Source organism: Tachysurus vachellii, chromosome 7, assembly GCF_030014155.1.
Source record: "Tachysurus vachellii isolate PV-2020 chromosome 7, HZAU_Pvac_v1, whole genome shotgun sequence".
NCBI classification, from domain to species: Eukaryota; Metazoa; Chordata; class Actinopteri; order Siluriformes; family Bagridae; genus Tachysurus; species Tachysurus vachellii.
Genome location: NC_083466.1, coordinates 22,834,482 through 22,856,096, shown reverse-complemented (window position 1 = coordinate 22,856,096; position 21,615 = coordinate 22,834,482). Strand labels below are relative to the sequence as shown.

General features: G+C 42.4%; 1 protein-coding gene across 3 annotated transcripts in view; it reads left to right on the top strand.

The window, feature by feature from the left end:
* The window catches only part of LOC132848923 (Fc receptor-like protein 5), a 103,796-nt gene that overhangs the window by 57,041 nt on the left and 25,140 nt on the right, over positions 1-21,615 (top strand). The gene's annotated exons all lie outside the window — the stretch shown is intronic.

Sequence of the window (21,615 nt, the reverse complement as noted above, 5' to 3'; positions counted from 1 at the left end):
CACTTCACACTTCAGAGAAGAGAGAGAGAGAGAGAGAGAGAGAGAATTCAAGTGTAAATTCATGCTGTTGAGTCAAGACCATAATTATTCATTATTTGCAACACATTTTTATTAATAAAGTATATATATAACTCATAATTTGCGTTGTAGTAATAGCGTATGAAGAATCTCTCCACATAGCCAAATACAGAAGAGTCCAAAAATGGTGAAAGAGGAAGTGTACAGAGTGCAGATAGATAGATAGATAGATAGATAGATAGATAGATAGATAGATAGATAGATAGATAGATAGATAGATAGATAGATAGATAAGGTAAACATACCACAAAAAGCTTAATATAATTTCACATTAAATTCAATATCAGACCTTAGCTGTAGACAAATTAAATAATCACACAGAAGATGAAATTAGGTTTGTTCAAACAATCATTTGGTTAAAACAAAACTTAATTCACCACTAATGAAGACTCACAGAAAACATTTACTCACAGAACATCACACAGAGTGGACGGAGCTCCATCCTGTCCAACTGATGACTGTCTGACTGACTGAACAACAAGTGTCAGTGTTAATGCCTCGACACTTCCTGTACTCTTAAACCCTTCACACTTCAGAGAGAGAGAGAGAGAGAGAGAAAGAGAATAAGAGAGAGAGAGAGAGAGAGAGACTTTTTTTTACAACACTTTATTTACAGTCACATTTTATTTTAAGTCACATATGATAAAAATTCCTGGTGACTTAATAAATAAATAAATAAATAAATAAATAAATAAATAGTTAGAGAGTTTGACTACTAACCCAAAGGTTGTGGGTTCGAGTCTCGGGCCGGCCCAACTGCTCCCCGGGCGCCGCAGCATACTGTAAATGGCTGCCCACTGCTCCGGGTGTGTGTTCACGGTGTGTGTGTTCACTGCTGTGTGTGTGCACTTTGGATGGGTTAAACGCAGAGAACGAATTCTGAGTATGGGTCACCGTACTTAGCCGTATGTCACGTCACTTCACTTCACTTCACTTGAGTAAAACATGAGTGATTAGTTTAACTCTGGTGCAAAGTTTAGTTCTCCTTCCTCAACAGAGCACAAAACATTTTCCCAACACCACACATTTAAACACATCCACATCATTCATATTTCTGTAAAAATTAAAATCAATTCAAATTTTTGATTTTATAAGCCTTTTTAACATTTTTGTGGCCTCACAGTCAGTGTTCTGTGTAATCTGTTTTTTCTGGCTCAGGTATATTGCCATCTTTGCTTGACCGAAGATAAAGTTAACCAGTTGGCACCTGATCCTGTGCCAGTTCTAGATTGCAACCTGGAGCAGTGAATAAAAGCATGAAAAACTGTTTCTCTCTGTGAACAAAAAAGACAGTCATGTGCAATATCAGGCTTTAAAACAGAAATAAACGAGTTCACAGAGATAATACCATGTAAAATCCTCCAATGGAGGTCAGCAGCTCTTTTTGGCAATGGTGGTTTGTACAGTGTCCTCCACTCTGGTTTAATATCAGCATTAAAACGCAAAACACTTCTCCATGGGGTTTCTACCCTCCCACTCAGCTTTTTCTTATTTAAAACTGTAACACAACTGTTCAGCCGAGCAGGGCTTCTCCCGGTCCGTTTTAGCCGAGCAGGGCTTCTCCCGGTCCGGTTCGGCCGAGCAGGGCTTCTCTGGGGTGGGTACGTCACTAGTGGAGCTCTGGTCTGCAGTCTGAGCTTGAGGCGCATGTTCCCTAGGTCCTGGTGCAGCAGCAGTTGCAGGGCTTTCCACAGCAGGCCGAGCTGTAGCCACAGGGTCACTCTGTCCACTTTGTTCTAGATATATGCGTGTGAGATGCTGATGTGTCAATACTTGTCCTCAACCTCGATCAGAAGGTTACAAGATGATGCAATAATGGATTGTCCACGACATATATATCTCAAATTCTCCGATTTATTCTAGCAAATGCACTTGAATCATGTTCAGTTTCCATTTGGGTTGGTGTGTGTGCATATGTATGTTTGTATGTGGTTTCTGAAATAAAACAAATAATAAATACACTTAACAGGAATTTACAAGTGGTATAATAAAGTATACATTTAGACTAAGGCAACAAAAGTGAAATAAAACCTATGCAGTAAAGGGCAAATTATTCACCATTAGCCACTATATGGCGCTATCACCCCGGCAATAATTTTAACATCTAACACAGGTAATCCGACCCGATAATAAATCCGATTAAACTTATAGACAACGTATGTGTGTCTAAATTCTAATATCTTAGCTTAACAGCAAATATAAACAAAGAATTAAATATTTTGCTAATAGTATGGGCTATTGCAGCAACAAGCTAACCTTTAAACATGCTCATGCTATTTTAATTTTAATTTGCTAATTTAATTTCACACTAATTTCAATATCAGACTTTAGCTATAGACAAATTAAATAATCACACAGAAGATGAAATTAGGTTTGTTCAAACAATCATTTGGTTAAAACAAAACTTAATTCACCACTAATGAAGACTCACAGAAAACATTTACTCACAGAACATCACACAGAGTGGACGGAGCTCCATCCTGTCCAACTGACATTTGACATTTCCTGTACTCTTAAACACTTCACACTTCAGAGAAGAGAGAGAGAGAAAGAAAGAGAGAGAATTCAAGTGTAAATTCATGCTCTTGATTCAAGACCATAATTATTCATTATTTGCAACACATTTTTATTAATAAAGTATACGTCACTAGTGGAGCTCTGGTCTGCAGTCTGAGCTTGAGGCGCATGTTCCCTAGGTCCTGGTGCAGCAGCAGTTGCAGGGCTTTCCACAGCAGGCCGAGCTGTAGCCACAGGGTCACTCTGTCTTTCAGGACAGGTGCGGACAAAATGTCCTATCTGACCACATTTAAAACATTTTATATCTGGGTCAGTGGAAACGAAAAAGTTGTAGTCAAAGTTCTCAATCCTAAACTTAAAGACCACGTTTAGTTCATTCAGACATTCATTTAAAACCATAAACGCCAATCTCCTGAAAGACACCAAGTGCTTAACTAGTGGGGACTTACAGCCGAGGGGGATTTTCTTCATGGGGGAGATGGGTTGTCCGTACCGAGAAAGCTCTTTCAGAATCGCCTCATCACTAATAAAAGGAGGGACATTTGACAGCATGACTTTTTTGGCAGGGGAACTGAAGGGAGAAACCAGTATACATTCATTATTTATGACAATTCCTTTCTGGACCAGGTTAGTTACTTTATCGATATGATTCAAAAACACAACGCTTGCACTGTTCATGCGGGAGGCAGAGACACCCTCACACCGTGCCGGTGAGTCAAACTCTCATACAGCTTCATGCTCGGAGACACCATGCTATGTACACACACACACATTCACACACACACACACATTCACACCCACTCACACACACACATTCACACCCACTCACACACACACATTCACACCCACTCACACACACACATTCACACCCACTCACACACACACACACACACATACGCTCACACACACACACGCTGGCATGCACAGGCACGCTAAAATACACACACACTAGATTATTCCTAGATTTAAGGGAAAATCTTGCAGAAAAACGCCGAAATAAATGCGAAAAAACGCCGAAAAATTGCCAAAAACGCCAACCGCTCTCACACGCTCCACACGTCACGCTCACTCTTCCGCCACGCATGCGCAGAGGCAGAGGCAGAGAGAGAGAGAGAGAGAGAGAGATGTTGTGGTTTCTGTACAAGGGACTAAAAAGTCTTGGATTTGGTAACATTAATAACAGCAACTGATCAGCATGCAAGTGAACAGAAAAAACACTTGGTGAGCTGTGTGTTTGTTTTTACAGATCATCAGTTTTACTGTTAGAGCTGTGAGTCCAGGGCCTGAAATGAGACATGAATTTTAAACTTTCTCTACGGGAGCAAATATATTGTTTCATGGTCAAATGCTCTGAATGTTGTTGTCTATGTGTTATATCTGTCCGTTTCTTATGAGACAGGAAACAGGTGAATGAAACTTCGGCCTGAAGTCAAACGGTCGTGTAGCTTAGAACAGACGACACTAACTTCCTCTTCAGACCCAAACTAAATCCAATGTAGACACAGCACATGTCACCACCTCGAGGAACTCTTCAAAAGCCAGAGGAGGATATACCCTTCCCTCCCCTCCCCACCCCACCCAGCATACTAGTCATTTGAACATTTTTTTTTTTACTGTAAAGTAAAATATTTATCTTTTTGTGTATAATTTTTTTTTTTTATTTACTGTCACAAAGGATTTACAGAGGCAATGCAAATGCAGCTGGGGAATATTTAATAACAATGAATATAAGCTTAAACATGCTTAAACAAATCTCTGGGTTGTTGATTGGAGGATCAGGGTTTAAGCCACTGTTTGCCCCTTCAGCAAGGCCCTTAACCATCCCTGCTCCTGTATCATAGCTATGGTTGCAAAGAGAACTTTTCCGGTAAATTCCCAGAAACTTTCTATGGGACCTTCATCTGGGGAACTTTAGAAATATTCCAAGTGAGAAACTTAATGGGAATTTATGTTAATTAATTAAAAAATATGGGGACATTTATATAAACTGTATCATATACAAACATAAATAACATAAGCTGACATGCATGCAATCTATTACAGATTTTTTTTTTTAATGATATTTTGACAAGACTGAGGTGAAATGTATCCACACATGAAATGGTGTGTGAGACATACTGGAATATTTTGGAATAAAAACCTTTTACATTTGATGAAACTGAATAGAAATAGGCTATATGAATAAATACTCCTCAATCAGCATGCTTAAAACAAATTATAACCTAGTAATATACAATATTTCAGTCAAAATTACAATGGACAAATTACAATTTTTTTGTGTTCTTAAGAATTATGTTATGCTCATTTAAGCCTGATTTTGTTTAGCAAAAATAAAGAAAAAAAAAACAGTAATATTGTGAAATATTATTACAATTTCAAATGTAGGTTTGCCCACTTACAAAGCATGTGGAAGTCTGTAATTTATATCATAGGTACTCTTCAACTGTGAGTGACGAAATCTAAAACAAACAAAATAAACAAATCCAGAAAGTCACATTGTAGGATTTTTAAATAATTAATTTGCATTTTATTGCATGACATAAGTATTTGATCACCTACCAACCAGTAAGAATTCCGGCTTTTATAGACCTGTTAGTTTTTTTCAAGAAGCCCTCCTGTTCTCCACACATTACCTGTATTAACTGCATCTGTTTGAACTCCTTACCTGGATAAAACACACCTGTCCACACACTCAATCAAACAGACTCCAACCTCTCCACAATGGCCAAGACCAGAGGGTTGTGTAAGGACATCAGGAATAAAATTGTAGACCTGAAAACGGAAGAAGTTCTAGATGATTGTCAATCTCCCTGGGTCTGGGGCACCATGCAAGATCTCACCTCGTGGGGTGTCAATGATCATGAGGAAGGTGAGGGATCAGCCCAGAACTACACGGCAGGACCTGGTCAATGAGCTGAAAGTCTGTATTGCCCAGCGAAAACCCCGAAACCTGAAGGATCTGGAGAAGGTCTGTATGGAGGAGTGGGCCAAAATCCCTGCTGCAGTGTGTGCAAACCTAGTCAAGAGCTACAGGAAACGTATGATCTCTGTAATTGTAAACAAGTTCTGCTTTTCGGATGTATCAAATACCGCTATCATGCAATAAAATGCAAATTAATTACTTAAAAATCATACAATGTGATTTTCTGGATTTTTATTTTAGATTCCGTTACTCACAGTTGAAGAGTACCTAAAAATTACAGACTTCTACATGCTTTGTAAGTGGGCAAACCTGCAAAATAGACAGTGTATATATATATACCAGCTACCATGCCTTTACCACCAGGATGATATATATATATATATATATATATATATATATATATATATATATATATATATATATATATATATATATATATTGAGAACAACCTTATGAAGGAGGAGTTACTGAATTTAAACATTTCTTATCTGGATTATTTTCAATATATAATCTGTGTATGTGTGTGTACTTGTTTTCTCACATTTTCCCTCAGTTTCCACCAATACATTTAGATTATTCTCATGAGTAATGAGACAGCATTTAAAAGTGCCTGAATGTGTGTAGGAGTAAATAAAGTCTCTGAGCTTTAATTTTTCTTCTCTCAGTCCATTCTGACTAAATCTGTGAAATATATGGATATGACCAGTCAGCTGGAGGTGGAGAAGCCTCACCTGACAAAACAGGTGAAGAAGCTGAAAGGATCATTGGAGGACGTGGAGAAACAGCTCGGTAATAAACAGCTGCAGTGTGTTGATCTTGCGAATGTAAGTGAGAAAAGCCTTGCACTAATCAGCCACTTTAATAATAAGATATGGACTTTAATTTTGATTACAATTTCAGCAATCTATTTCACACCTCTTGTACTCTGTGTGTGTTTTAGGAGTGTGAGCGAGAGGCTCACAGCATCCTACAGGATGAGAACAGCCAGATAAAGAAGACTCTGATTGACAAGGAGGAGTTTTTGCGCATCACCGCAAATTCATGGAAGAAAAACCGCTCTTCGCCCTCTGCATCGGCACCCAAGAAGAGAGAGAGTGTATAAAGGCAGGGGTTCAGCACCTTGGCCAGCGCCGCTGAGCGCGCTCTTTCAAATTTCAGGACCATGGCCAGCGCCCCTGGGAGTGAGAGTAAGGCGGGGCGGCAGAAACTCCCGCCAAAAAGCACGGGACAATCAGGAGCGCCACACTACGCTACACTCCTTGAGAGGACTGCTGCAACTTGCTGCTGTTGTCCCCTCTTCTGCGGTCTAGGCTTGGAGCCGGGATTTATGCCCAAGTGCTTCATAACCCCTTAAAGGAACTAACTAGTTTCTTTTCTTTTTATCACTGACTTTCTGCTGCACTAAATTGCACTAGAATCTTAAAGAAAAATCTGGTGAATGGGAGAGGGTGCTGTTGTAACAGAATCCCCTACTGAAGTGGCCCCGGGATTCTGGGTGCTGGCCGATCTGGATGTGAGAGGTGAAAGTCAGCAGAGAAGGAGGGGTCCAGGAGGTTAATGTTGACCCAGTCTATGAGATATTGCAGGTGGCCTCTCAGATGCAGTTTTTTGTGGACAGCCACACCATATGTGCTGGTTGGTATGGCATATGGGGGTTTTCTGCATTTGGCCTGAAGGTGTTCATGGTGAACTGCTCTTTGTAGGTATACATGAATGGTTTTCCAGACCACTTTCCACTTTGGCAAAACCGCCTGGAAGTCCAATGGCTACCCTGACCATTAAAGCTCCTGATTTAGCTACCATGCCACAGTTGAGATGCTGGTTTCCATTGCTGTGGACAGGCCTTTCGAAGGGATTAGTTTGCACACCTTCATGAAACAGTTCTTAGCAACCTGGATGGTGGTAAAGGCATGGTAGCTGGGGAAGTCTGTGACAAAATCCATAGGGAGTGATTACAGGAGGCCCACAGTAGTTGGTGGAGAGTACATTCTTGTGCGCAGCTAGGACAGACTTGGACGTATGTTTTAACATCTGTGAACAGCGAGGACCACCAGAAGGTGTTAGGAGAAGCCAATCATTTCTTTGGATGTCCAGGTGCCCGGCATTGGGAGAGGTGCCGTCCGACTGGATAGCTTGTTGTCGAAGGGCAGAGAGCACATACTGCAGTGATGGTTTGTCACATTGGACATGACAATGATGGAGGGATGAAGGATGAGCTTGGGGTCCACTTCCTGCTGAATGGGGTTGTGGCAGCAAGAGAGAGTGTCAGTTTTACTATTCTTCAAGACAGGGTGATAAGCCGCCATAAAGTTGAAATGGGTGAAGAAATGGGCCCAGGGTTAGGTGCATTGCTATAAGCCCTTCAGATGTGTCTAGGAGCTACAGTATGTATTCAATAGAAGTTTCTGATTGGAATGAACTCAGGACTCTATTCTAAAGCAACATTTTTCCATTTGCTCTCAAAGCCTTAAATATTAATTTCTAGATACAGAGGACGCTTTAGATTATCCAGAAATACTAGTCTCACAAGCTGTGGCAGACTTTATGCACTTCTTTATAAAACAGATAGTTCTGGTCATTGGTTATGATTGACTGAGCTTCATTTGAATTCATTGTAGTGGGCTCCTGAGACTCTCATTTCTCTTATATGCTGCATATAGTCTGCTTGTAAATTTTAAATAGGAATGCCTATGCCTAGTAATAGGTGTCATCTGTAGTTGTATCTGCAACTGGTTACTGTGTGTAAATCGGGCAAACAAAGCAAAGCTTTAAAATGATTTGTTATTAAGGCACTTAAAAAACTACATCGGATCAGTGTCATGAACTTTACGCTTATATTGCTTGACTGCTCAGCTGAATTGAATGGGTTTATAATGTTGTTTATAATATATTATTTACCATAAGCCCTTCTACTTGGTAAAACAAAAGAAAAAAATTGCATCAGCAAACTGCCGGGTGTAGAGCCAACAATCTGTCTCTGAAGATGACAAAACAAAAGAGATGGTTGTCGACTTCAGGAGAGCACAGAGTGTTCTCTCATGAGTGCTCAGTGGAGATTGTTGAGATCTTGGTGTTCACCTGATGGAGAACCTTACCTGGTCACCACCCCCATCAGCAAAGAAAGCCAATATTCCTCCCCCCATCCTGCCAGGTTTTACAGGAGGACCCTTAAGAGCATCTTGAGCAACTGCGTCACTTGGTTTGGGAATTGCACCATCTCTGATCACAAGACCCTATAGCAGATAGTGAGAACAGCTGAGATGATCATCAGAGTCTCTTTTCCCTCTATCACTGACTTTTACAACATCATGCTGCATCTGCCAGTCCAACGGCATTTTGGATGCCCCCACACACTCCTCACACACACTCCTTACCACCCTGCCATCTGGTTAAAGTACCAAAGCATTGGGGCCTCACAACCTGACTGTGTAACCTGACTGACTGCTTCTTTCCTCAAGGGATCAGACTCCTCAATACAAATAACTGAACTGAAGAGAAAATACAGAATAAAGCTATGTTTAAAGCACCGCACATATAAACATTGCTTACACACTGCCTTGCACACTCACTACAATGCTGTTTGAGAATCCTCTTCCTGTATGCACATCCTCCTATTTTCTGTCCTGTAGTGGTTTGTATTATCTGACTGTACTGTCCTTGTCCTGCACTGTTTGCACTATGTTTAACTCTAAGGCTAACTAATGCTCCAGGCAAATGTCCCATAGAATGGTATTGATTTCCTGTTGTCATCATACATGCAAAATAATTCATTTCCCTCCATTTTTCAATTTAGAAAATATTTGATATGATCTCATTGTAGAAATGTATCAAAGTCACTGAGTAATAAAATGGTTTTGTTTTGTGCCTGAAGTGATAAAAAAATTGTAAACATCAGATGTTTTGTTTTCACTATATAGTCTGTACAGAACATTAGCACTATTTCAGATCTTTTTAGATGTTTAGATCATATAAAGCATTATAGTAGGTAATCAGAGTGCATATAGTTGATTAAAAAAACCTTTCAAAGCATGTAATAGTTACAAAGATAATTATTTACATACCTGTCCAAGAGGATCGTTGCCAATTCCGCATATAACGTCATCCTCTTCTTCAAGTTTCCTTTGCTTTTGCAACACTCTGAGACGTGAAGCCCAATCTGCCTGGTCACTGGTTTCAAAATAAAAGTCTTACTGTCTGATTGCAGCATTGATACAGATGCCAGTTCAGTTTAACCCATTTTACTGAATCATTTCAATTTAACTCACTGAATTGAATTGTCATCTGCACCCAGACAGCAGGCCACACACACGTATTCTTTTATTTACACTGTTTTCCTACTATACCATGTCATTTGCACTTGTCACTTTTGATTGGAGTTTTAAGGGTGTGTCCTGGCACAAGCATGGTGTCAAAGCTAAATACATGAACTTTGTTTAAGTTGCACTTAGTGTTTAGAAATTTGCATTTGGCAGACATCCTTATCCAGAGCAACTTTTTTTTATACAACTGAGCAATTGAAGGTTAAGGGCTCAGTGGTGGCAGCTTGGTGAACCTGGAATTTGAACTCACAACCTTCCAACACCTTAGCGACTAGGATACCATATCCCCCAGAAGAGACATGATTCTGAGTAAATTAGATACAGAAATAAACATGCACCAGCAACAAAAATAACACTCTCTTGCTGTTCTAACGTAATATCTTTGTTATTTCATATTTCCTATAGTTTTGAGGCAATTCCATTTTAATATCTATGTGCTCAGAGTCTACCTACAGCAAGCGGTCCTGAACCTCAGCCATCCCAACAACTGACTCTTTTCTTTGTTGCAGTCGGGAAAACGTTTCCGTTCCCTGAAGGCAAACACAGAGAGAATGAGGAGGAGCTTCTTCCCACAGGCCATCCGAGCCCCCAACCAACAGTACACCTAGAACCAGGTCCTAATGGACTCATACTCATACATGATATTACTACCGCAGATGGACATTTTCGCACACCATACATTGTACAATGCACACATCACTTTGGAACTCGCTTCACACTAGTCACTTTAGCACACTATGACCCCTTTGCACACTATACATTGCATACTGCACATATCACTTTGGTACTCTTTTTGCACTGGTGTATTTACATATTTTGTAATGATCATGTATATAACATCTAAATTTTATACAACATAAATTATATACATACTGCCTTGATACCCAAAGACGCCTGAGATAGGCACAGGCTCCCCATGACCCGAGAAGATCGGATAAAGCGGTAGAAAATGAATGAATGAATGAAAGAATGAATACTTATCTGCATTCACACCCCATTCATTGCACATTGTATGGATCTGTTTTTACTCTTACTTTTTCTATTTTGTATTTATCTTCATTTTTCTAAGATACATAGATTTATGTTTATTGTTTATTTTCTTTTTCCTTATTTATTCTTTTATTACATTCATTAATCATTAGTCATTAAACACATTTCACTACATGTCATACAGTGTATGTTTATTTATGTGACAAATAAAATTTGAATTTGAATAGTCATGGAAGGATTTGTGAAACAGTGGTCGGACGAGACATCACAGAAATTCATGCATTTATGCTATTTAAGTTTTGATATCGACAGATATTAATTTATTACAATATATGTATTGATGTTGCTAATATTAAATCCATCCATATGGTTTTCCTAAAGCTGGAACCTATTCAATTATATCAACCCTGTGTAAGATAAGTAAAAATCTTGTAAGTATCTTGCCAACTTATTGCAAGGCACAATTACACACACACTACTGAGAATTTAGAGATTCTAAACAGCAAACAGTGCGTGTCATTGGACTAGGAGGCGGAAACTGGAAACTGGTGAAACTTTCCTCTCAGGAGGAAAACCCAAAATCTGGGGAAGAACATGCAAACACAATGAATGCCCCATTAATTCATTAAAAATCACATTGTAGGATTTTTAATGAATTAATTGGTAAATTCCTCGGTAAAATAGGTATTTGGTCACCTACAAAAAAGAAAGATTTCTGGCTCGCACAGACCTGTAACTTCTTCTTTAAGAGGCTCCTCTGTCCTCCACTCGTTACCTTTATTAATGGCACCTGTATGAACTTATAAAAGTATAAAAGACACCTGTCCACAACCTCAAACAGTCAGACTCCAAACTCCACTATGGCCAAGACCAAAGAGCTGTCAAGGGACACCAGAAACAAAATTGTAGCCCTGCACCAGGCTGGGAAGACTGAATCTGCAATAGGTAAGCAGCTTGGTGTGAAAAAGTCAACTGTGGGAGCAATTATTAGAAAATAGAAGACATACAAGACCACTGATAATCTCCCTCAATCTGGGGCTCCACGCAAGATCTCACCCGTGGGGTCAAAATGATCACAAGAATGGTTAGCAAAAATCCCAGAACCACAAGGGGGGACCTAATGAATGACCTGCAGAGAGCTGGGACCAAAGTAACAAAGGTTACCATCAGTAACACACTATACCGCTAGGGACCCAAATCCTGCAGTGCCAGACGTGTCCCCAGAGCCGATCCTGACCTCCCTGGGGCCCTAAACAAAACTCTGCTAAGGGGCCTCCTACCTGACCCATGAGCCATGTAAACCATTTGCCACACATTCACACTTGACACCCCACTGCTCCCACTACAAACCTCCATACTTTAAAAAAAATGTTTGCTCCATCTCTCGGTCAAAGAGTAAAACAATACAGAATTGAATGTGGTATAAACAAATCTTTATTGAATGGAATATTTTAAATAAAATTTTGAGTTGAATATTAGTTGAATACTTACTCTTAATATTTACATTTTAAGTATTGAAAACTGAATACTTGATATCAAAAATCCATATCATGTGAATGTATAAAAGCTAAAATGGCTTGAGGGCAACGGTAAGGTTACCTCCTTCCCCTGTATGCATCGGAATTACTGAACAACATTCGTCTCCGATCAGACTACACACTCCGTCATCGGGTGCTCTCATTGTATCGATGGCAAGTCTGTTTTGTAATGCCATTACGGATACTGCATGTAGTTGTCGCTCGATTCCTTGAAAAGCTAGTATTGTGGCGTTTACAAATCGCTGCTGATTATAAAATATGTAGTTGATCCATTCCGCGTTCTTCTTCAATTGTAACCATGGAAAAAACACTACGAGGTTGTCCACAGCGGACTGTCCCTGTGCTCTGTACTCATCCGGGACGCCTACCGGAATTCCTCCCCAGTCAACATAAACAGATTTTTCCTCTGCATAGCTGAATCTTTTCCGTCTTCTTGGCAATTTAGTCGGCACAGGATTCGTTGTTGGTCCTATGGGAAGAGTCGGCACAGGATTCTCTATCTGTGTTATGGGGAGAACCCTTAGGGTCCCAATCAGGATTACTGGGGCACAGATTCCCCCCCACTGCTCTGGGAGTCTTTGCCGTAATGACTGTCCCTGTCCGCAATACCAGAATACATCTGCTATTGGCAGCGTTCCCTTCTTCACCAGGTCTGAGATTGTCCAAGTATGCTTCGATATTCTTCCGTCTTCCCCCACATGTGCTACTCGTGCATTTTTGTTGGCTTCCACACTTCCTCACAGTTCTTTATTTCTCCCAGCTTTTTATGGCCATATCCTCTGTAGCAGTGGGGAAACCGTAGGTTGTGTGCTATTTTTATGTTTCCAGGTGGCTTGGAAACTGTTGGTCTTGTTATTAGGGAGGCTATGCTCTCGCAGCTTTCTTCGTACAGATGTTTATAGCCATATCTTATTGGCTTTTCTCCAGGCTTACTTATTGGTCTTTTCACCAATGGAACAGCTGGGTCGAAGAAACGATTCAGACAGAACGGGACACATCCTTGGTATGTGCATGCTGACATAAGTTTGCAGCTACGCATCTGGCACGTCGCTAAATTTCCTGGAATTGGGACCACCCTAACAGGTAAGTTCCTCTGAGCACATATTACACAGTCTGTCTTCACAGTTTCTTTGGCAGTAAACATAAGCCATTTCAGGTACAGATTTTCCGTTCCTTGGTTGACCTCTTCTAGGTGTTCCAGTATTGTTTGCTTCGTTTCACGCTGTACCCGTGCTTGTTGAATACCTTCGGGGTTCTTCTCTTTCTGGCTCCTGCTGGTCATGTTGTGGGTGTACAATTTTACCTTACTGCCTTTCACGCCTTCAGTTTTTATCTTCCATATTTGAGTACAGTCTATCTGGACCTTCGTCCGTTTTATGGTCCTCAGTAGTCCTGCTGCTATTATGAGTATGGCTGCTATTGCCATTGTTATTAATATTACAGATATCGGGCTTACTCTTCTAGCATCTCTTGGGGTCATCTTCAGTTGCTCTCTGGTACCACTTGGGGCCATCTTCAGCTGCTCTCGGGTTCTCGTCTGTTGCTGCGTTCCTGTTGTCGAGTTCTTGCTCTTGTTCTAGATGCTGGCCCTCCCATTATATCTTCAGGCACTATATTTTCTACCCCTCGATCTATGCTGTCCCACCCAGCAAGTATCTGTTCCCACTCTGCCCTGTTAATGGTGGACGGTATCTCAGCCTCAGGTGGTATTGGAGTGTCAGCCCGTTCTTGCGTTCTCGCTGCCTGGGGTGGTTCAGGAATCTGGTCCACTTCGCGTCTTAGTGCATCTAGTGCCTGTTCTACTCCTACCCTCCAGCGATTCTCCTGTTGTGGGCTGATCGCTGTCTGGGAGGTTCCTTCCTCGGGCTGCCCCAGCCTGTCGTCTCCCGGGGCTCCTACTGATGTTTCAGGTAGCACCTCTAGTGGTGCAGGACATGGATCAGATTGCTCCTCTGAAGGTGGTGCCCTTCCTTCTTGTGTCTCGTCGGGCTGTCTTTCCTCCGGTGGTGGGTCCTCCGCTGGTGAGTCTTCGTTTTCCTGTGCCTCAGGTGTCTCCGATGTCTCAGGTGTCTCAGGTGTCTCAGGTGCTGGGTCTTGCAACTGTCTGGTGAATACTTCTGATGCTGCATTCTGTGAGGCAGCTAAGGATGCCAAGTTGGTCTCTGGTGGAGGAGCGTCATGTGGGACAGTAACTGCTAGGATATCTACCCGTTGTGATGCCACCCTTTTAGCGGCTTCATCCGCTTCCACATTACCCTTAGACACGAATGCACCACCCGTTTTGTGCGCAGCACACTTCACAATGGCTAGTTTAGCTGGAAGTGTGATGGCATGTAGTAGGTCTGAAATGGACTGACCGGCGAGCCATCTGCCCTATGAAACCCGCGCTGGGCCCAGATTGGACCGTATAAGTGACATACTCCATAGGCATATGCTGAGTCAGTGTAAATTGTGCATGTTTGTCCACCACCCAATATACATGCTGCTGTCAACGCTTTTAGTTCTGCTAATTGGGCTGAACAGGGCTGACTCACAGGCAGGGCTTGGACGGTTTCAAAGGATGAGAGGTCACGGCTGGGGGGCCACGATCGCATAACCGCTCCCCTAAAACACGATCCGTCGACAAAATAAGTTAGGTTTGAATGTGGCAGTGGCTGATTCTCGAGATCTTGTCGTGCTTTTAAATGTGCACTGGAGACAGCAGGACAGTCATGTGGCTCTCCTTCTAAAGGGGTCATCATTCTGTCTGCTGGATTTACTGTACGACATCTCTGGATTGTCAATTCAGGTGCTGACAGAATTACGTCATACCCTGTTTTTCGCGCATGGGTAATTACGAATGCTTGGCTAGTCAAGAAGGCATGCAATGCATGGGTCGTATACAGGGTTGTTGGGTGACCCATAGTAATTGTGGATGCCTTTTGATAAGCAAAAGCGACCGCTGCCAACCCTCTGTAACAAGGAGGCATTCCCTTTTCAACGTTATCAAGTGATGTACTAAAGTAGGCAATCGGCTGCTTCCCCTGGCCCTGTTGTTGAGTTAAAACCGCAGTTGCAAAGCCTTGTTTCTCTGAGACATATAGTTGGAATGGTTTGCTGTAGTCTGGTCCAGCCAATGCTGGTGCAGAACACAGATCACCTTTTAGCAGTTCAAATGCTGCGAGGGCCTCTGTAGTCCAAGTAAGGGATGCTTTTTCATTTCTCTGATCAGCTGCATGTATCAGTGCACGCAGAGGAGCTGTTTTCAACGCAAAGTCACAGATCCATTGTCTACTATAGCCCACCATGCCTAGAAAAGAAAGCATTTGTTTCACTGTTTGGGGTTTTGGGGTTACCGCTTCCACATGAGCTGGGGTAGGAGACCTATCTGTTCCTTGCAACATCCTACCAAGGTATTCAACTTTCTCTTTACAAAACTGCAATTTCTCTCGGCTGACTTTATGGCCATTTTCTGCAAGCATTTTAAACACTGCTAGTGAGTCCTTCCTGCACTGCTCTCTGGTTGGGCTACATATCAACAAATCGTCAACAAACTGAATTAAAATGATAGAAATGTCAATCGAGGCCAAGTCTTCTGCCAACACACGGTTGAAGATCGACGGGCTTTCACAATACCCTTGTGGGAGCCTTGTATACGTATACTGTTTACCTTCGTATGTGAACGCAAACAGATGTCTCGAATTTGGATGTAAGGGCACACTGAAAAAGGCTGAACATAAATCTATTACTGTATACCACTTTGAGTCTTCTGGAATATTTGACAGGAGAGTGTGCGGATCAGGCACTACAGGTGTCTCCGCTTGCACTACTCTGTTGACTGCCCGTAGGTCATGCACAAGTCTCCATTTGTCAGAGTTGGGCTTCTTGACAGGAAATATGGGGGTGTTGCAAGAGCTGTTATTTGGAATTAGGACGCCTGCTTCAAGTAACCCTTGAATTGTACGTCTAATTCCCTCTCTTGCCTGTACTGACAATGGGTATTGCCATTGGTAAGGTAACCTAACATTGGGTTTAACCTGAATTTGGACTTGACCTGCTGATTTAACTAATCCTACATCAGTCTGGTGTTTTGTCCACAAGATGTCTGGTACGCTTTCTAGCAATGATTCGTCTTCATTGGCTTCATTCTCTGTCCTGAGTGCTAGTGTATGCGATGACAACGGCATATGCCTCTCTATCCATGTGTGTGTAGCTACCACGCTATCTACTGCTTTTTGTGAGATGCGTGTGTACTTGCCATCTGGTGAGACGTGTATGTAAGCATTATGCGTCGGTTTCCACTCTCTGAGCTGAGCTGCATCCCTAATCATTGGTCCTAAATCTTTTGATTCAAATCCTTCTGCTACCATGAGAGAGATATGTGGGGCCGCGTTTGGAATGTGATGCCACGCCTCTAGCTCATCCTTCAGGATTATCATGGCGGCCACTCCTTGTGGGCCTATTATCACATCTGTTGTCGTTATCTCGAATTGTTTTGTCTCCATCAATCCATTCCACAGTTGTCCATATTCTTCATTCTCGCTGTCATAGTCATAGTATAAGGTACAATGCAAGGGGCTCGTTGGTTCCTTGCAGTCTGGCCGCATGGCCTGTATCCACATTTTCCATTTCATGTAGGTCTGGTTTAGTCCAGATGTTTCAGGGGTGATGTATTCCAGCCAGTACACTGTATCCTGTGTCCTTTTCTTGTCCATTTCTGTTAGTAGGTGTTGAACTGCCAACGTTTCATCTGGGAAAGTTACCCAGACTCCTGTTGGGCTGCAGTGTATTTTTGCTGCTAGTCTGCACAGTAAATCTCTTCCCAGTAAGTTCACTGGGGATTGGGGTGAGTACAAGAGTGGTGCCACTATCGTGGTGTCTTCAACCGTTAAGGTCTGAGGCTCCGTGAATTTAAATATCTGTGTTGTCCCTGAGAAGCCAGTAGTTTTTATCGAGTTGCGTGAGAGGGGGAGTCCGGAGCCTTCCTGTCCTATACACGAGAAAGTGGCACCAGTGTCTATCATAAAGGGAACTGATTTCATGCCGTTAATAGACACCATAGTTGTTGGTTCCTGTCTTGGATGCAGTGTGGTGATGTACTGCATGTTCTCCCCCTCCGGCTTCTCTGGGCATCCTCAACTCCAATTCGCTGCAGGCCCTGTCCAGGGTCCTGCTTGTCCTGACCATTGGTCGGGACCTGATGGTGTCCCTTGCTGACCTCTGTGTTCTGGCTGCCCTGGTTGACTTTCCCATGGATTGATCTGACACTTTCTTCTAGTGTGTCCTTTTCTGCCACACCCCCAACATTCAAGTGCCTGTGCTCGTGGGTTGTTTCCACCAGCCTGGGGGTTCCCGAACTGTCTTGGCCCTGGGCCTTGGGACCATCTTTGCCATCGTCCTGGTCCTTGTCTCTGGCCTGGTCCTCTCATAGGGCGGTTTTGTGGTGCCTTCTGTTGAGTGCCAAGGTGGACATGTATTGGGGGCATAGCTGCTTGTGATAGCATTTGTTGTTGCGTATTTGGGGATATTTGTGCTGGAGGCAGCATAGGTTGTTGCACATATGTCTGCGTCGTTACTTGGGGTGGTCGGTGTCATCTGGGTTATATTTGATGTAGCAGGTACCATTACTGCTGCTTCAATCGTCACGGCTTGCAGTGAAGCTTGTACCTTTCCTGATTTTTCTTTTTCTCTTCTGGCTTTGGTGAGCTCTCCCAGTTGAGTTTTGTATAGTTGTGTCATTAGTGCTTCTGTTGCATCTTTAGCTTCTCTCTTCTTTTTCCTGTGTTGTTCTATGTGATGTACGAGATGAGCTTGGAATGTTTCCCAGGGTAGGGTATTCAGGCCGACCACATTTTCTAGTGCTTCTTGTACTGCTGCTGGCATGCATCTTTTTAACATCATTTTGAACAAGCCTTGGTTTGTCTCATTCAGGTCCCAGGCTGTACCCGTCTCTTCTAGCCATTTGGTCTGGAAGTTCTGGTTGAACTTTAATGCATTTTCTTCTTCGCCCATTGTTGTGGCTTCTAGTCTACCTGGGTCCATCTTGGTGGGGTACATGTCACGTATCGCATCCCATACGCGATTTCTGTAGGCTCCAAAGGCTAGGTCGTCATCTCTTTCTGAATCCATCGTATTCTTCAGTCCTGCTTCGGACAATATTTCAGTCGCCTTACTTTTCCCTATCGCTTGGGCCAGTATGGCCTTGATATCTCCAATTGCCAGTAGGTGGCCTGTCGTTTTTTTCTTCAAACTTCGTTATCCATTTTTGCCCTCCCTGGCATATGTCTGGGAGTTGGTTTGCTAACCCAGTCATATCCATGAATGACCAGGGCACATAACGCACTTCTCCTCCTTTGGCTATTAAGGGGCACTTGCTCACTTCCGGTTCTTCCATCACAGTCGCTGGTAGGTCTTCTTCTGTCCCATATTTTCGTGGAGCCCTTACCGATCTTCCTGACTTTCTCTGTTGTGCACTCTCCGGCTTCTCTTGTTGACCTTTCCGGCGTCCACTACTGGGCCAGTTACTCTCCCAGCGTCTGCGATTCTCTTTCTTTTCCAGTTCGGTTAGGTTGTCATCTTCTCGTTGAATTGCTTCTTCTATTTGTCGCATTCTTTCTTCCATTTCTGCAGAACTTCTCTCCAGTGTCCTTTTAGCATATGAATCATTTTCCTCAGTATGTCTCAACTGTTGTTCCAGTCAGTTGAGTGACTTTACCAGTTCTTCCTGCAGCTGTTGATCTTCTTTTCTTCTCAACGCTGTGGCTTCTGGCTCTATGTACAGTGTTCCCTTCACTCTTCTTTCAACAAGTCCACTTGTATTTCTTTCACCACTGTTATCTGGTGTTGTCCTGATTCTGGTGTCTTCTTCTTCTGATAGTTCTCTCCATCGTCCTTGTTCTGTGGAGTGTTCTCCATTTCTGGGCTTGTTAGCTTGACATTCTTCTTCCATCTCGCTTTCCTCTGGTGCCGAGGGTGTGCTGGTGGAGAGACCTATTTCTTTCAGATAATTGTTTGCTTTCTTCTCTTAGTCCATCCAGCTGCAACTTTCTTTTAGCTGTTATGGGTGCATCTTGATCTTCTGTTATACTGTCCAAATGACTTGTTGATTCCACTCCGTCTTCTTCTCCGGACAGCTTCACTCTTCCAGTTATTGTTCCTTTCAATTTTCGTCCATTTCCCATCGTTTTCTTGCACCACCATTTGTGTTACACCTGGATATCGCTTTCTGTGTGTCTGCAGTCCACGATGTGTTGTATAGGGTGGGGGCTTTTCCTTGCTGCACCCGTCTCCCTCTTGTCGTCTCTTTTCTTCCTCTTCTTCTTTCTGTATCACTCTCTGTATTTCTTCTTCTCTTCTCTCTACTTCTTTGCCTTCTTCTTCAAACCAGCTAAGTATTTCTAGCCTCTTTATCCTCTTTTTTTCTCGTCTTATCATCTTCTTTTCCTGCTTTCCAATGTCGCAACATTTCTTTTACTTCTTTACACCTTTTTAGCCTAAATGTCCCTTCCTTAGGCCATTGCAACACTCCCTGTGTCCTGTCATGCCATTTCATCATACACTTTTTAATGTACTTTTCATGTGTTTTGTGTTTAGCAATCACCACTTCCGCCGGTGTTGGCTGACTTGTTGTTATTACTTTTCCCATGACACACCCTTGTCGTGCTCTGTGTGCACTGCTTCTTTCTCCTAAGTTTTGGTTGTGTCTTGACCAAACCAAATGTACGTTTATCTGCTTGACAGTTATCGCTGGCCTGACTGGTTTGGGCCCTGGCTGAGGGCTATTTCTACGGCAGCCAACAGGACTGACAATGCTAAGCGGGGGCACTAGTAATACACTAACAGCTACAAAAGCAAATAAGACAATATTCCTACGGTAACACACACAATGCAGGGAAATCAGCTTAGTCATACAAAATCACACACAGCAGGGAAATCAGCTTTTTGTCATAGAAAATCGCACACAATACTCACACATGGCCATACAAATCCACTCTTATCACAGAAACATACACATTAATGCAGATCTGCTTTTGACACATAAAATCACACATACAGCAATGCAAATCAACTCCAGCTCTTTTTACACATAAAATCATACACAGCAATGGAATTCCACTTCAGCGATTTTCTCGCGAGCTTTTTAACACTATCTTCACACTGATCTGACCAAGCAGCCCTGTGCCCTTCACAGCGGTATCTCAGATCCTTCCGACCATGCAGCCCTGGGGCAGCTGTTTATACAGAGAAGCAAATACTCAAATTACTGTCTCGTTGGACAGTCTGCAATGAGCCTTTTCACTCACTCCTTTCTGCTCACCTTTGCTTTTTCCTTCTCTATATAAAGACAATGAATCTATTTTTCTCCTCTATTCACCTTTGTGCTGCAACGTACCCCAGCGGTATCTCGGGAAACCTTAACTTACACTATCTGCCTGTTCAGACCTGTCCTAACTCATGGACAGCGGTAGCCACAGATTTAAACAATAACACAATCTGCCCGTTCAGACCTGTCACTCAAGGACAGCGGTAGCCGCAGATGAAACAATAACACAATCTGCCCGTTCAGACCTGTCTTTACTCAAAGACAGCAGTAGCCACAGATGAAACAATAATCTCAATGTGCACATACATTTATCACTCGCGAACTCACATATACTTTTCTACCGATCAATGTTTGCAAACTTCACACAATCTCTCCCAAATCCAGTCTTTATATCTTCATGAAAACGCGCAGTAATTTTGGTTTTATAAATCAATCACAACTTTTAGTAAAATCTTTTGCATCTAATTATCAAGGATTTCTTGTTAACAATCCTTTGGATTCTTTATAAGTCAATCAAAAATTTTTAATAAATCTTTTGGGTTTTATAAAATCAAACTTCTTACTAGGTTCTTTTTAGGAGAGTCACGGAGATGATCCGTCCCAAAAGCGGGGCCGCTCCGGCCGTACAGACCACACAAGACTATAGCAGAAACTTTGATCTAACAGGCATTCTGCTTACCTTTTCCTATGACAGCCAAAGTTGTCTGGTCTGGACGGAGCACTATGGCTCCCCACGTCCGGGGTTCGGGGTCCCCGTGGACTCTCCTGGCTGGCTTGCCAAAACAATGTAGGAGAAAACCGACTCCAACCTACATTGGCCCAGGCTAGCTCCTGCAATCTGACTATAAGTTTAAACAACAGTTCTAAGTAAAAATTCAAAGAAGAAATGATCAGCCAAACTCACGAAGACTGGATTCATTTGAGGTAGGTTTATTGACAGTCACAAAG